Source organism: Mobula hypostoma, chromosome 24 (genome assembly GCF_963921235.1).
Source record: "Mobula hypostoma chromosome 24, sMobHyp1.1, whole genome shotgun sequence".
In the NCBI taxonomy this organism is placed as follows: Eukaryota; Metazoa; Chordata; class Chondrichthyes; order Myliobatiformes; family Myliobatidae; genus Mobula; species Mobula hypostoma.
In genome coordinates this window covers 20,847,640-20,863,247 of record NC_086120.1, presented here as the reverse complement: position 1 = coordinate 20,863,247, position 15,608 = coordinate 20,847,640, and the positions used below count along the sequence as shown (strand labels likewise).

At 43.6% G+C, this 15,608-nt stretch overlaps 1 protein-coding gene across 3 annotated transcripts in view; it reads left to right on the top strand.

The window, feature by feature from the left end:
* Positions 1-15,608, top strand: part of fbn2b (fibrillin 2b) — a 287,896-nt gene that overhangs the window by 165,059 nt on the left and 107,229 nt on the right. The window lies entirely within an intron of this gene.

The window sequence follows — 15,608 nt, the reverse complement described above, 5'->3', positions numbered from 1 at the left end:
GGTCCAAACAACATTGGCAATGAGGATGGTGAAAACAGTATGCAATCCTCTGGAAGAAGCCCCATCTGACAGTAGATTAATGCCTCAAAACCCTAATTAGGAGGGACACGATGAAGTATGAAAACAAGCTAGCAAACGATATCAAAGTGGATAGTATGTAAAAAATAAAAGAGAGTGGCTATAGGACCACCAGAAAATGAGGCCGGAGAAATAACAGCAGGGGACAAGGAGATGGCAGATGAACTAAATGACTATTTTGCATCAGCCTTCACTGTGGGAGACACTAGCAGTGTGCCAGGTGTTGAAGAGTGTGAAGGAAGAGAAGTGAGTTCAGTTGCTATTACACGGGAGAAGGTGCTCAAAAAGCTAAAAGACCTAAAGGTACATAAGTCACCCGGACCAGATAATTTGCACCCTAGGGAGATTGTGGAGCCATTGTAATGATCTTTCAGAAATCATTGGACTCTGGCATTATTCCGGAGGTCTGGAAAATTGCAAATGTCACTCCACTCTTTAAGAAAGGAGGAAGGAAGCAGAAAGGATATTATAGACCAGTTAGCCAGACCTCAGTGGTTGGGAAGATGTTGAAGTCAATTGGTAAGGATGAGGTTATGGAGTACTTGGTGACACAGGACAAGATATGATAGAGTCAGCATGGTTTCCTTAAGGGAAAATTCTGCCTGACAAATTTGTTGGAATTATTTGAAGAGATTACAAGTAGGATAGATAAAGGGGATGCAATGGATGTTGTATATTTGGATTTTCAGAAGGCCTTTGACAAGGTGCCTCACATGAGGCTGCTTACCAAGTTAAGAGCCCATGGTATTACAAGAAAGTTACTACCATGGTTAGAGCATTGGCTGATTGGTAGGAGCCAGCAAGTGGGAATAAAATGATCCTTCTCTGGTTGGCTGCCAGTGACTAGTGGTGTTCCTCAGGGGTCGGTGTTGGGACTGCTTCTTTTTATGCTGTATATCAATAATATACATGATGGAATAGATGGCTTTTTTGCCAAGTTTGCAGATGATATGAAGATTGGTAGGGGGACAGATAGTGTTGAGGGATCAGGTAGGCTGCAGAAGGACTTAGACAGATTGGGAGAATGGGCAAGAAAGTAGCAAATGAAATACAAAGTTGGAAAAAGCACGATCATGCACTTTGGTAGAAGAAATAAATATGCAGACTATTTTCCAAATAGGGAGAAAATCCAAAAATCTGAGATGCAAAAGAACTTGAGTGTTGTTGTGCAGAACAACCTAAAGGTTAACTTGTAGATAGAGTCGGTGGTGAGGAAGGCAAATGCAATGTTAGCATTCATTGCAAGGTCAAGCATTCAAGAGCAGGGATGTGATGCTGAGGCTTTTTAAGGCACTAGCGAGGCTTTACCTTGAGAATTGTGAACAGTTTTGGGCTCCTCATCTTAGAAAATATGCTGGCATTGGAGAGGATTCCGAGGAAGTTTGCACGCATGAGTCTGGGAATAAAAGGGTTATCGTATGAGGAACGTTTGATAGCTCTGGGTCTGTACTCACTGGAATTTAGAAACATGAAGGGAGATCTCATTGAAACCTTTCGAATGTTGAAAGGTCTAGACTGAGTAGATATGGAAAGGATGCTTCCCATGATGGGGGAGTCTAGGACAAGAAGGCACAGCCTCAGGATAGAGCGGCGTCCATTTAAAACGGGGATGTGGAAAAATTGCTTTAGCCAGAGAGTGGTGCATTTGTGGAATTTATTACCACAGGCAGCTGAGGAGGCCAGGTTGTTGGGTGTATTTAAGGCAGAGGTTGATAGGTTCTTGATTGGACATGGCATCAAAGGTTATGGGGAGAAGGTCGGGGAGTGGGGCTGAGAAGGAAAAAAAAAGGATTGGCCTTGATTGCAATGTGGAGCAAATTCGATGGGCCAAATTGATTAATTCTGCTCCTACGTCTTATGGTCTTATTATCAACTAGGTATGTCTAGTTAACTTTAGCTGACATAGAAACAGCTTATTCTGTCCAGTTAAGGCCTCCATCTGTGTTAAATGGTTCATGTTACTCATAGTCCTTGTATCTGCAAAGGAATTTTTTACAAGTAGCATCAAAGCAAAAATTGCTTGCTGTTAACATCACTGTGGAAGTGCAAGCATCTGGATATTGTTCTGCCTATCCTCTTATTTCAGATCACAATTAGTGAAGAATGTTTAGGATGTGGACTGGCTCCAATATTATATCAAGTGACAGAGCAAGCAATTGGATAAAAATAATTACTGAAGGCTCTCAATAGCCCGTGTATAATTGCCTAATTGCCTGTACTAAGCAGCTGGGGGTGGATGTGGAGTGGTTGAGGTGAGTGGATGAATAGTTAACTGTCACTGCTGCGAGAGACAGTGGAGTTGCATCCATTTTTAAATCGGTGCTGAGGTACCAGTCACCATATTATTGATGTGAAAAGAACATGCCCAAAGCCTTGGCCTGCAATTGGTGTTTACTTAGAGATCCAGCACAGAGTAGGTAGGCCCTTCTGGCCCTTGGAGCTGTGCTGTCCCAGCACCCCCCCCCTCACAAAATTCAACCATAGCTTAATCACGGGACAATTTACAAAAACCAATTAACCTACCAACTGGTACATCTTTGGATTGTGGAAGGAGACCGGAGCACCCGGAGAAAACCCATGCATTCCATGGGGAGAATGTGTAAACTTCTTACAGATGATGTCAGAATTGAACTCCAAACTCTGACGCTGCGAGTTGTAATAGCATCTCGCTAACCACTACGCTACCATGGAAGCTGTTTTGTGTATGCCTCAAACGTAGGTTGCTCTCATCGTGTGCAGTATCACTGCTGAGTTGCCTGGGGTTGCTGGTATTGAAAGAAATCTGAAGGATGAAATTATATATTATGATTTCAGAACTACTGTCATGGTCCCGTCTGGTAAACCTCCAACTTGCCATTTGCCTCAAGATTTGGGCCTCGATCACCTCATTTAGATTCCAATCATTCCCAAGTACCACTAACCTACACGCGCCTGCTTCCCATCAAACGGCAGGATAAAAACCCCGTGACCACAGCAAGAAGCCGCCAGTTCGTTGGTCGACTCTTGTGAGAGAAAACCTTGTTTCCTATTCCTGAGAACTGTTAGTTCTAAGCTTCGTATCGTCTCCTGGATATTGGCTCCCCGTTTGTGGAGGTGCTACGCCTAACGACTCTGCCTCAGCATCTGTGTTCTGCACTTGGGTTCGTCCCCAGCCACGTCCTTGCAACAACTTCATCTTTTAACATTTCAGCAAATTTCTGTTACTCATCTGTTTTATTTACATGAGGCTCAGGAGCGAAGAACTAAGGGACTGTGCATATCTGGAAATACTGCACAGCTGGAGAACTTAATAGAAAAGAGGGATAAGCAGTTAATGGAATTTTGATTGGATAGATCAGCCGTTCCCGAACTTTTTGGGTTACTGCCCCGCTTGGCTCCCAGACCACATCCCCAGCAACCCCTCTCACCTTCTGATCATTGCATAAAAGCTATAAAGAATTTTGATTTACAATGAACAGTGAAAGTAAATGGGAACTGCGAATTCAAAGCAGTGACAAATAATTGCTTTTACACCTTTCAGTGAGATAGATGGACGTGGTACAGTCATATCGGCTTCTCAACACTGAGCTGAATGTTGCTCAGAGGAAGGAGACTCAGATCCCCACATTTGCAGTCTGTTTTGTTGCTTGAAAAAAGTTGGGCAACTGCATGAAAACCGTGCTCAAATAAACAAGATGTTGGAAAGTCAATAAGGGGTATCTTGACCTCTTTTACAAAGTGCAGGATAGCGTTCAGAGATTTCTTTCTGCAACCAAGTCTTGATGTGATTTTTTGAACTTCAGCTTCAGCTCAGAGTCATTTTGTTGCAAAACCAGTTCTTTCTCTATCCTTCCTGTAACTTCCTCATTAAAAGTGTTCAGGAATGGATTTATTACGCAAACTCAAAAGTTCAAAGTAAACAAACTGTGCAAATATAACAAGAAAGAAAGAATAATAATAAACAAACAAGCAAGCAATAAATATCAAGAACATGAGATGAAGAGTCCTTAAAAGTGACCCATAGGTTGTGGGAACATTTCACAAAATGGGGTGAGTGAAGTTGAGTGAAGTTATCTCCTCTGGTTCAAGAATCACTCAAATGCAAAGAATCATGCAAATGTCACTCCACTCTTTAAGAAAGGAGGAAGGAAGCAGAAAGGATATTATAGACCAGTTAGCCAGACCTCAGTGGTTGGGAAGATGTTGAAGTCAATTGGTAAGGATGAGGTTATGGAGTACTTGGTGACACAGGACAAGATATGATAGAGTCAGCATGGTTTCCTTAAGGGAAAATTCTGCCTGACAAATTTGTTGGAATTATTTGAAGAGATTACAAGTAGGATAGATAAAGGGGATGCAATGGATGTTGTATATTTGGATTTTCAGAAGGCCTTTGACAAGGTGCCTCACATGAGGCTGCTTACCAAGTTAAGAGCCCATGGTATTACAAGAAAGTTACTACCATGGTTAGAGCATTGGCTGATTGGTAGGAGCCAGCAAGTGGGAATAAAATGATCCTTCTCTGGTTGGCTGCCAGTGACTAGTGGTGTTCCTCAGGGGTCGGTGTTGGGACTGCTTCTTTTTATGCTGTATATCAATAATATACATGATGGAATAGATGGCTTTTTTGCCAAGTTTGCAGATGATATGAAGATTGGTAGGGGGACAGATAGTGTTGAGGGATCAGGTAGGCTGCAGAAGGACTTAGACAGATTGGGAGAATGGGCAAGAAAGTAGCAAATGAAATACAAAGTTGGAAAAAGCACGATCATGCACTTTGGTAGAAGAAATAAATATGCAGACTATTTTCCAAATAGGGAGAAAATCCAAAAATCTGAGATGCAAAAGAACTTGAGTGTTGTTGTGCAGAACAACCTAAAGGTTAACTTGTAGATAGAGTCGGTGGTGAGGAAGGCAAATGCAATGTTAGCATTCATTGCAAGGTCAAGCATTCAAGAGCAGGGATGTGATGCTGAGGCTTTTTAAGGCACTAGCGAGGCTTTACCTTGAGAATTGTGAACAGTTTTGGGCTCCTCATCTTAGAAAATATGCTGGCATTGGAGAGGATTCCGAGGAAGTTTGCACGCATGAGTCTGGGAATAAAAGGGTTATCGTATGAGGAACGTTTGATAGCTCTGGGTCTGTACTCACTGGAATTTAGAAACATGAAGGGAGATCTCATTGAAACCTTTCGAATGTTGAAAGGTCTAGACTGAGTAGATATGGAAAGGATGCTTCCCATGATGGGGGAGTCTAGGACAAGAAGGCACAGCCTCAGGATAGAGCGGCGTCCATTTAAAACGGGGATGTGGAAAAATTGCTTTAGCCAGAGAGTGGTGCATTTGTGGAATTTATTACCACAGGCAGCTGAGGAGGCCAGGTTGTTGGGTGTATTTAAGGCAGAGGTTGATAGGTTCTTGATTGGACATGGCATCAAAGGTTATGGGGAGAAGGTCGGGGAGTGGGGCTGAGAAGGAAAAAAAAAGGATTGGCCTTGATTGCAATGTGGAGCAAATTCGATGGGCCAAATTGATTAATTCTGCTCCTACGTCTTATGGTCTTATTATCAACTAGGTATGTCTAGTTAACTTTAGCTGACATAGAAACAGCTTATTCTGTCCAGTTAAGGCCTCCATCTGTGTTAAATGGTTCATGTTACTCATAGTCCTTGTATCTGCAAAGGAATTTTTTACAAGTAGCATCAAAGCAAAAATTGCTTGCTGTTAACATCACTGTGGAAGTGCAAGCATCTGGATATTGTTCTGCCTATCCTCTTATTTCAGATCACAATTAGTGAAGAATGTTTAGGATGTGGACTGGCTCCAATATTATATCAAGTGACAGAGCAAGCAATTGGATAAAAATAATTACTGAAGGCTCTCAATAGCCCGTGTATAATTGCCTAATTGCCTGTACTAAGCAGCTGGGGGTGGATGTGGAGTGGTTGAGGTGAGTGGATGAATAGTTAACTGTCACTGCTGCGAGAGACAGTGGAGTTGCATCCATTTTTAAATCGGTGCTGAGGTACCAGTCACCATATTATTGATGTGAAAAGAACATGCCCAAAGCCTTGGCCTGCAATTGGTGTTTACTTAGAGATCCAGCACAGAGTAGGTAGGCCCTTCTGGCCCTTGGAGCTGTGCTGTCCCAGCACCCCCCCCCTCACAAAATTCAACCATAGCTTAATCACGGGACAATTTACAAAAACCAATTAACCTACCAACTGGTACATCTTTGGATTGTGGAAGGAGACCGGAGCACCCGGAGAAAACCCATGCATTCCATGGGGAGAATGTGTAAACTTCTTACAGATGATGTCAGAATTGAACTCCAAACTCTGACGCTGCGAGTTGTAATAGCATCTCGCTAACCACTACGCTACCATGGAAGCTGTTTTGTGTATGCCTCAAACGTAGGTTGCTCTCATCGTGTGCAGTATCACTGCTGAGTTGCCTGGGGTTGCTGGTATTGAAAGAAATCTGAAGGATGAAATTATATATTATGATTTCAGAACTACTGTCATGGTCCCGTCTGGTAAACCTCCAACTTGCCATTTGCCTCAAGATTTGGGCCTCGATCACCTCATTTAGATTCCAATCATTCCCAAGTACCACTAACCTACACGCGCCTGCTTCCCATCAAACGGCAGGATAAAAACCCCGTGACCACAGCAAGAAGCCGCCAGTTCGTTGGTCGACTCTTGTGAGAGAAAACCTTGTTTCCTATTCCTGAGAACTGTTAGTTCTAAGCTTCGTATCGTCTCCTGGATATTGGCTCCCCGTTTGTGGAGGTGCTACGCCTAACGACTCTGCCTCAGCATCTGTGTTCTGCACTTGGGTTCGTCCCCAGCCACGTCCTTGCAACAACTTCATCTTTTAACATTTCAGCAAATTTCTGTTACTCATCTGTTTTATTTACATGAGGCTCAGGAGCGAAGAACTAAGGGACTGTGCATATCTGGAAATACTGCACAGCTGGAGAACTTAATAGAAAAGAGGGATAAGCAGTTAATGGAATTTTGATTGGATAGATCAGCCGTTCCCGAACTTTTTGGGTTACTGCCCCGCTTGGCTCCCAGACCACATCCCCAGCAACCCCTCTCACCTTCTGATCATTGCATAAAAGCTATAAAGAATTTTGATTTACAATGAACAGTGAAAGTAAATGGGAACTGCGAATTCAAAGCAGTGACAAATAATTGCTTTTACACCTTTCAGTGAGATAGATGGACGTGGTACAGTCATATCGGCTTCTCAACACTGAGCTGAATGTTGCTCAGAGGAAGGAGACTCAGATCCCCACATTTGCAGTCTGTTTTGTTGCTTGAAAAAAGTTGGGCAACTGCATGAAAACCGTGCTCAAATAAACAAGATGTTGGAAAGTCAATAAGGGGTATCTTGACCTCTTTTACAAAGTGCAGGATAGCGTTCAGAGATTTCTTTCTGCAACCAAGTCTTGATGTGATTTTTTGAACTTCAGCTTCAGCTCAGAGTCATTTTGTTGCAAAACCAGTTCTTTCTCTATCCTTCCTGTAACTTCCTCATTAAAAGTGTTCAGGAATGGATTTATTACGCAAACTCAAAAGTTCAAAGTAAACAAACTGTGCAAATATAACAAGAAAGAAAGAATAATAATAAACAAACAAGCAAGCAATAAATATCAAGAACATGAGATGAAGAGTCCTTAAAAGTGACCCATAGGTTGTGGGAACATTTCACAAAATGGGGTGAGTGAAGTTGAGTGAAGTTATCTCCTCTGGTTCAAGAATCTGATGGTTGAGGGGTAATAACTGTTCCTGAACCTGGTAGTGTGGGTCCTAAGGCTCCTGTACCACCTTCCTGATAGCAGCAGCAAGAAGAGAGCATGGCTTGGGTGCTGGGGGTCCTTGATGATGGATGTTGCATCCAGTTAATATACTCTCCACCACACATCTATCGAAGTTTGTCAAAGTTTTAGGTGACATGACAAATCTTCACAAACATCTAAGAAAGTAGAGGTAATAGCACTTATGTGCTGGACCCTGGACAAATTCTCTCAAGGAATTTGAAGTTACTGACCATTCCCACCTCAAATCCCCCCGATAAGGACTGACTATAATAATCAGCTCTTTGGATTTGCTGACATTGAGTGAGAGGTTGTTGTTGTGGCACTACTCAGCCAGATTTTAAATCTTACTCCTATATGTCGATTCATCACCACCTTTGATTCAGCCAACGGCAGTGGTGTCATCAGTAAACTTAAATATGACATTGGAGCTGTGCTGAGCCTCATAGTCATAATTACAGAGTGAGTAGAGCAGGGGGCTAAACACACGGCCTTGTGGTGCACCTGTGTTGATGGTGATTGTGGAGGAGATGTCGTTGCCAATCCAAACTGACCAGGGTTTGAAGGTGTGGAAATTGAGGATCCAGTTGTAGAAGGAGGTATTGAAGCCTAGGTCTTAAAGTTTATTGGTTAGTTTTGAGGGGATGATAGTATTGAACATAATCAACGAAGATTCATCTTCATTATCCAGATGTTCCAGGGTTGAAGATACACTGAAATGGCATCTGCCGTTGACCTGGTATTACGGTATCAAAGTGGATCCAAGTCACTTCTGAGACAGGAGTTGATATGTTTCATCACCAACCTCTCAAAGCACTTCATCACAGTGGATGTAAGTCTACTGGACCATAGGCAAGTTACTACGTTCTTCTTAGGCACTGCTATAATTGAAGCCTGCTTGAAGTAGGTGGGTAACTCAGACTGCCGAAGCAAGAAGTTAAGATATTGGTGAACACTCCAGCCAGTTGATCAGCACAGGTCCTTAGTACTCAGCCAGGTAACCCATCTGGGCTGGATGCTTTCTGTGGGCTCACCTTCCTGAAGGATGCTCTCAAATCGGCCTCAGAGACTGAAATCACAGGGTTATCTGGGACTGTGGGAGTTTGTGAAGGTGCCTCCATGTATAACAGTCAAAGTGAGCAAAAAGTGCATTGAACTCAACTGGGTGAAAACCTTGTTGTCACTCATGTCACTTGGTTTTACTTTGTAGGAGGTGATAGCATTCAAGCCCTGCCACAACTGTCGGGCATCCTTCAGTGACTCACGTTTGGTCCGGAATTGCCACTTGGCATGTGAGATGGCTTTCCGGAGACTGTACCTGGACTTCTTGTATTTTACTTGGTCACCACGTCTGTTAATGCCACTGATCTGGCCATCAGCAGACCTTGGATCTCATGGTTCATCCAAGGCTTCTGGTTGGGGAAGACTCATCTACAACTTTTTTATAAGGTCTGTGACAACCGTGGTGTATTCTTTCAGATCAGATCCACAGACGAGTCCTTCAACATGGCCCAGTAGCTGCTCCTCTGCCTCTCATAACCACCTCGTCATTGTCCTTATTTCTGGAACCTTGCTGTATGGTCTCTGCCTGTAAGGAGGTAGGAGATTGATTTCTAGCTGCACCTCTGCCTCCTGCAACCTCCTGTGGCCAATCTACCCTTGCTTCCCATAGTAACTTGGGGTATATCCCGTTCAGGCTGGGACTTATCTTTCCTAATGTTCTTCAAAAGGTTCCAGCTCATCTTTTTTAACATTGACGTGTTCCAGCACATTACCCTGTTCTATGCTGTCCTCTCACTAGTGAATACTGAATGAAGCAAAGTATTCATTAAGATCTTCCTCTGACTCCAGGCACATGCTTTCCTGTTATCCCTTATCAGTCCTACCCTCTCTCTAGTCATCATTCTATTCTTTATGTACATGTAGAATGCCTTGGGAATTCCTTAACCCCACTCACCAAAGTCTTCTCATGTCCCCTTCCAGCTCTCCTAAATTCCTTCTAAGCCTCTTCCTGGCTACCTGATTGAGCCCTGTCTGATCCTTGCTTCCCAGTCCTTAAGTATGTCTTTTTTCCTTCCTCTTGACTAGATTCTTTGCATCTCTTGTCAACCATAGTTCCTTCACCCTACATTTCTTTACCTGTGTCATAGAACAAACCTATCCAGAATTACATGTAAGTCCACCCTAAACAATCTCCACATTGCTGTTGTGCATTTCCCCAAGTACATATGTCAATTTTCACTTCAATTTCCTGCTTAATAGGAAAATAATTCACCCTCCCCTAATTAAATACTTTTCCATACCATTTGCTCCCATCCCTGTCCAAGGCTATGGTAAAGGTCAGGGAGTTAATTTATTTATTTTGAGGTAAAATAACAGTTGTGGTCATTATCTCCTGAAATGTTCATCCTCTGAGAGATCTGACACCTGACCAGGTTCACTGCCTAGTACTTTCCTGGACACACTCAACAAATTCCACTCCATCTGAACATTTTGCACTAAAGAGGTGCCAGTCAATATTAAGGAAGTTGAAGTCACCCGTGAGAACAGGCCTGTAACCTGTCCAAAATCTGTCTCCTGATCTGCTCCTCATGGTCTCTGTTGCAATTGGGGATGGGTCTGGAGAATAGTCCTAATAGTGACTGTTCCCTTCCTGTTTCTGACTTCCACCCATACTGGCTTAGTAGACGATCCCTCCACGCTGTCCTCCCTTTCTGCAGCTGCGATAATATCCCTGACTGTCAATGCACTCCCCCACCTTTTTTACCTTCCTACTCTGTCCCTTTTGAAACATCTAAACCCCAGAACATCCACTAGCCATTCCTGCCCTTGTGACAGCCAAGTTTGTAAAGACAACAACGTATTAGTTCCATGTACTGATCCATGCTCTAAGTTCATCTCCCTTGTTCCTAATTTATCTTGCTTTAAAATAGATGTCAACCCATCCAACTGACTGCAATTATGTCCACTCCTTCCTCACAGTCTCTCTACATGCTGCATCTACCTGTACACCAGTTGCTCTATCCTCTGATCTACCTCTCTGGTTTCCAACCCCCTGCTGACCTATTTTAAACCCTCTCCAACAGCTCTAGCAAAGCAGCCTGCGTGGATATCAGTCCTCCTCACATTCAGGTATTACCCAACCCTTTTGTCTGTGTCATACCTTCCCCAAAAGAGATTCCAGTGATACAGATACAGTATATAAAACACTGCCTCCTGAACATTCCTTCAGCAACATATTTAACCGCCATATCCTACCCTAATCCTTACTGGCGCATGGCTCAGCCAGAGGCAGCTACCCAGATATTACTAGTCCTGCTTTTTAGTTTCCCACTTTTCACCCTACATTCACTCTTCAGGACCTCATCATTTTTCCTATCAACACCGTTTATACCAAATTGTATCATGATTTCTGGCCGGTCCTAATCTTCTCTTTAACCTCTCGCTTCGGCAGTCCAGGTATCTGGGGTACCCACCTGCTTCAGGCAGGCTTCAATTATACCAGTGCCTCAGAAGAATGTGGTAACCTGTCTCAATGACTTACCATCCAGTAACACTTACATCCACAGTGATGAAGTGTTTTGAGAGATTGCTGATGAAACATATCAACTCCTGTATGAGAAGCAATTTGCATCTGCTCCAGTTTGCCTACGGGAGCAACAGGTCCACAGCAGATGCCATTTCACTGGCTCTTCACTCAACTCTGGAACATCTGGACAGCAAAGATGTATACCTAAGTCAGGATGCTCCTTCTCGACTACAGCTCAGCATTCAATACCATCATCCCCTCAATAAACTCTTAAGACCTTGGCCTCAATACCAACTTGTGTAATTGGATGTTCAGTTTCCTCATTTGCAGACCCCAGTCAGTTCAGATTGGCAACAACGTGTCCACAATCTCCATCAGCGCAGGTGCACTACAAGTCTGTATGTATAGCCCCCTGCTCTACTCGATTTACACTTATGACTGTCACAGCTCCAACTCCATATTTAAGTTTGATGATAACACCACTGCCATAGGCTGAATCAAAGGTGGTGACAAATCAGCATGTAGGACGGAGATTGAAAATCCTGCTGAGTGGTGCTATAGCAACAACCTCTTACTTAATGTCAGCAGGACCAAGGAACTGATTATTGACCTCAGGAGCAGGAGGAGGGGTCCATGAGCCAGTCCTCATCAGAGGATCAGAGGTGGAGAGGGTCAGCAACTTTAAATTCCTTGGTGTTATTATTTTGGAGGACCTGTCCTGAGATCCAGCTTGTAAGGGCAATTATGAAGAAAGTACGATAGCACCTCTACTTCCTTAGGAGTTTGAAAAGATTGGCATGACATCTAAAACTTTGACAAACTTCTAAAAATGTGTAGCGGAGAGTATATTGTCTGGCTGTATCACAGCTTGTTATGGAAATACCAATACCCTTGAACCAAAACTCCTACAAAAATTAATGGATGCAGCCCAGTCCATCACAGGTAAAGCCCTCCTCACCATTAAGCACATAGAGCGTTGTTGCAGGAAAGCAGCGTCCATCATCAGAGACCCCCACCACCCAGGACATGTTCTCTTCTCGCTGCTACCATCGGGAAGAAGGTACGGAGTCTCAGGACTCAGGTTCAGGCACAATTATTACCCCTCAACCATCAGGCTCTAGAATCAAAGGCAATAACATCACTCAACTTCACTTGCCCCATCTTTGCAATGCTCCCACAACCTATGGACTCACTTCCAAGGACTCTTCATCTCATGTTCTTGATATTTATTTTTTATTTGTTTATTGTTATTATTTATTTCTGTTTATATTGGCACAGTTTGTTCTCTTTTGCATGCTGGTTGAACACCCAGTTGGTGCGGTCTTTCATTGATTCTATTATGGATTTATTGAGTATGTCCACAAGAAAATGAATCTCAGGGCTGTATATGGTGACACATGTGTACGTCACTTTGAAGTTTGGTCACGCTCCCCCTTTAGAATGCTGTGGACGTTTCTGCTCCTGGCATCTGAGAGGCAACATACCATGCAGGAGTCTCTGTCATATCCACGTACCCTATCATGTAGCTGAGCTATTGAATCCCCTATCACCACTGCTCTTCTCCCTCCTCCCTTCTCAGCCACAGAGCTATACTCAATGCCAGAGACCTAGTTGCTGTGGCTTTCCCCAAAGCCATATGATTGTTATTAATTACATAGAATGTAGAACAGTACTGCTTGGAACAAGCCTTTTGACCTAAAATGTTGTGGCGCTTTAATTAATCTAGTAATTAAACACCTAACGAACCTAATCCCTTAGCTAACACACTAGTCATGCACCTACATAAGAGCCTTTTAAACACCTTCGATGTATTTTCCTAGCACATTCAGGCACCCAGCTCTCTGTGTAAAAAAAAATTGGCTCCACACATCTCCTTTGAACTTAGTTACATAATTAGTGACATCAGGTTCTCAGTATTTGGTAAAATGCACAGAATCTAATGGAAGCAGTAAACAGTCGACATTTTGGACTGAGACCCTTCTTCAGGAGTCCTACTGAAGGGTCACGGCCCAAACCGTCGACTGTTTACTCTTTTCCATGGATGCTGCCTGGCCTGCTGAATTCCTCCAGCATTTTGTGTGTGTTGCTTTGGATTTCCAGCATTTTCAGATTTTCTCGTGTTACAGAATCCGGTAGTTCAGCCAAACCTTCCATTACTTCCCAGTTCAGGCATTTGCCGTTGTTGGAGCTCTCTCAAAGGCTTCCTCTGTTCTGATGCTAATGAGGGGAAATGAGGAGTGCGATTATCAATCATTGTATTAGCTCATTTAACATAAACTGCCCATCCACAAGCAAGACCAGATTCCCTGCACTGAGCCCTGATCTGCTTTCCTTGCCCACCGTTGCCTACTCTAGAACTATCACTGATTCAGCACAATCAATGTGATTAATTCCCAGCTATCTCAGTGAGCACTTCACAGCCAAGGTTTTCCAGAACCCTACCCCGCATAGAACTTTGCAACAGGAGCCCTTATTGGGGATTCAATGACTGGAGGGGTTCTGGGGCCAGAGGAATTGATTCCCATGAAAAGCTTTGTGTCATAATTGAATAATTACTTTGGTTCTGTCTTCACTAAGGAGGACATAAATAATCTTCCAGAAATAGTAAGGGACAGAGGGTCCAGTGAGATGGAGGAACTGAGCGAAATACATGTTAGTAGGGAAGTGGTGTTAGGTAAATTGAAGGGATTGAAGGCAGATAAATCCCCAGGGCCAGATGGTCTGCATCCCAGAGTGCTTAAGGAAGTGGCCCAAGAAATAGTGGATGCATTAGTGATAATTTTTCAAAACTCGTTAGATTCTGGACTAGTTCCTGAGGATTGGAGGGTGGCTAATGTAACCCCACTTTTTAAAAAAGGAGGGAGAGAGAAACCGGGGAATTATAGGCCGGTTAGCCTAATGTCGGTGGTGGGGAAACTGCTGGAGTCAGTTATCAAGGATGTGATAACAGCACATTTGGAAAGCGGTGAAATGATCGGACAAAGTCAGCATGGATTTGTGAAAGGAAAATCATGTCTGACGAATCTCATAGAATTTTTTGAGGATGTAACTAGTAGAGTGGATAGGGGAGAATCAGTGGATGTGGTATATTTGGATTTTCAAAAGGCTTTTGACAAGGTCCCACACAGGAGATTAGTGTGCAAACTTAAAGCACATGGTATTGGGGGTAAGGTATTGGTGTGGGTGGAGAATTGGTTAGCAGACAGGAAGCAAAGAGTGGGAATAAACGGGACCTTTTCAGAATGGCAGGCGGTGACTAGTGGGGTACCGCAAGGCTCAGTGCTGGGACCCCAGTTGTTTACAATATATATTAATGACTTGGATGAGGGAATTAAATGCAGCATCTCCAAGTTTGCGGATGACACGAAGCTGGGCGGCAGTGTTAGCAGTGAGGAGGATGCTAAGAGGATGCAGGGTGACTTGGATAGGTTGGGTGAGTGGGCAAACTCATGGCAGATGCAATTTAATGTGGATAAATGTGAAGTTATCCACTTTGGTGGCAAAAATAGGAAAACAGATTATTATCTGAATGGTGGCCGATTAGGAAAAGGGGAGGTGCAACGAGACCTGGGTGTCATTATACACCAGTCATTGAAAGTGGGCATGCAGGTACAGCAGGCGGTGAAAAAGGCGAACGGTATGCTGGCATTTATAGCGAGAGGATTCGAGTACAGGAGCAGGGAGGTACTACTGCAGTTGTACAAGGCCTTGGTGAGACCACACCTGGAGTATTGTGTGCAGTTTTGGTCCCCTAATCTGAGGAAAGACATCCTTGCCATAGAGGGAGTACAAAGAAGGTTCACCAGATTGATTCCTGGGATGGCAGGTCTTTCATATGAAGAAAGACTGGATGAACTGGGCTTGTACTCGTTGGAATTTAGAAGATTGAGGGGGGATCTGATTGAAACGTATAAGATCCTAAAGGGATTGGACAGGCTAGATGCGGGAAGATTGTTCCCGATGTTGGGGAGGTCTAGAACGAGGGGTCACAGTTTGAGGATAGAGGGGAAGCCTTTTAGGACCGAGATTAGGAAAAACTTCTTCACACAGAGAGTGGTGAATCTGTGGAATTCTCTGCCACAGCAAACTGTTGAGGCCAGTTCATTAGCTATGTTTAAAAGGAAGTTAGATATGGCCCTTGTGGCTGCAGGGGTCACGGGGTATGGAGGGAAGGCTGGGTTCTGAGTTGGATGATCAG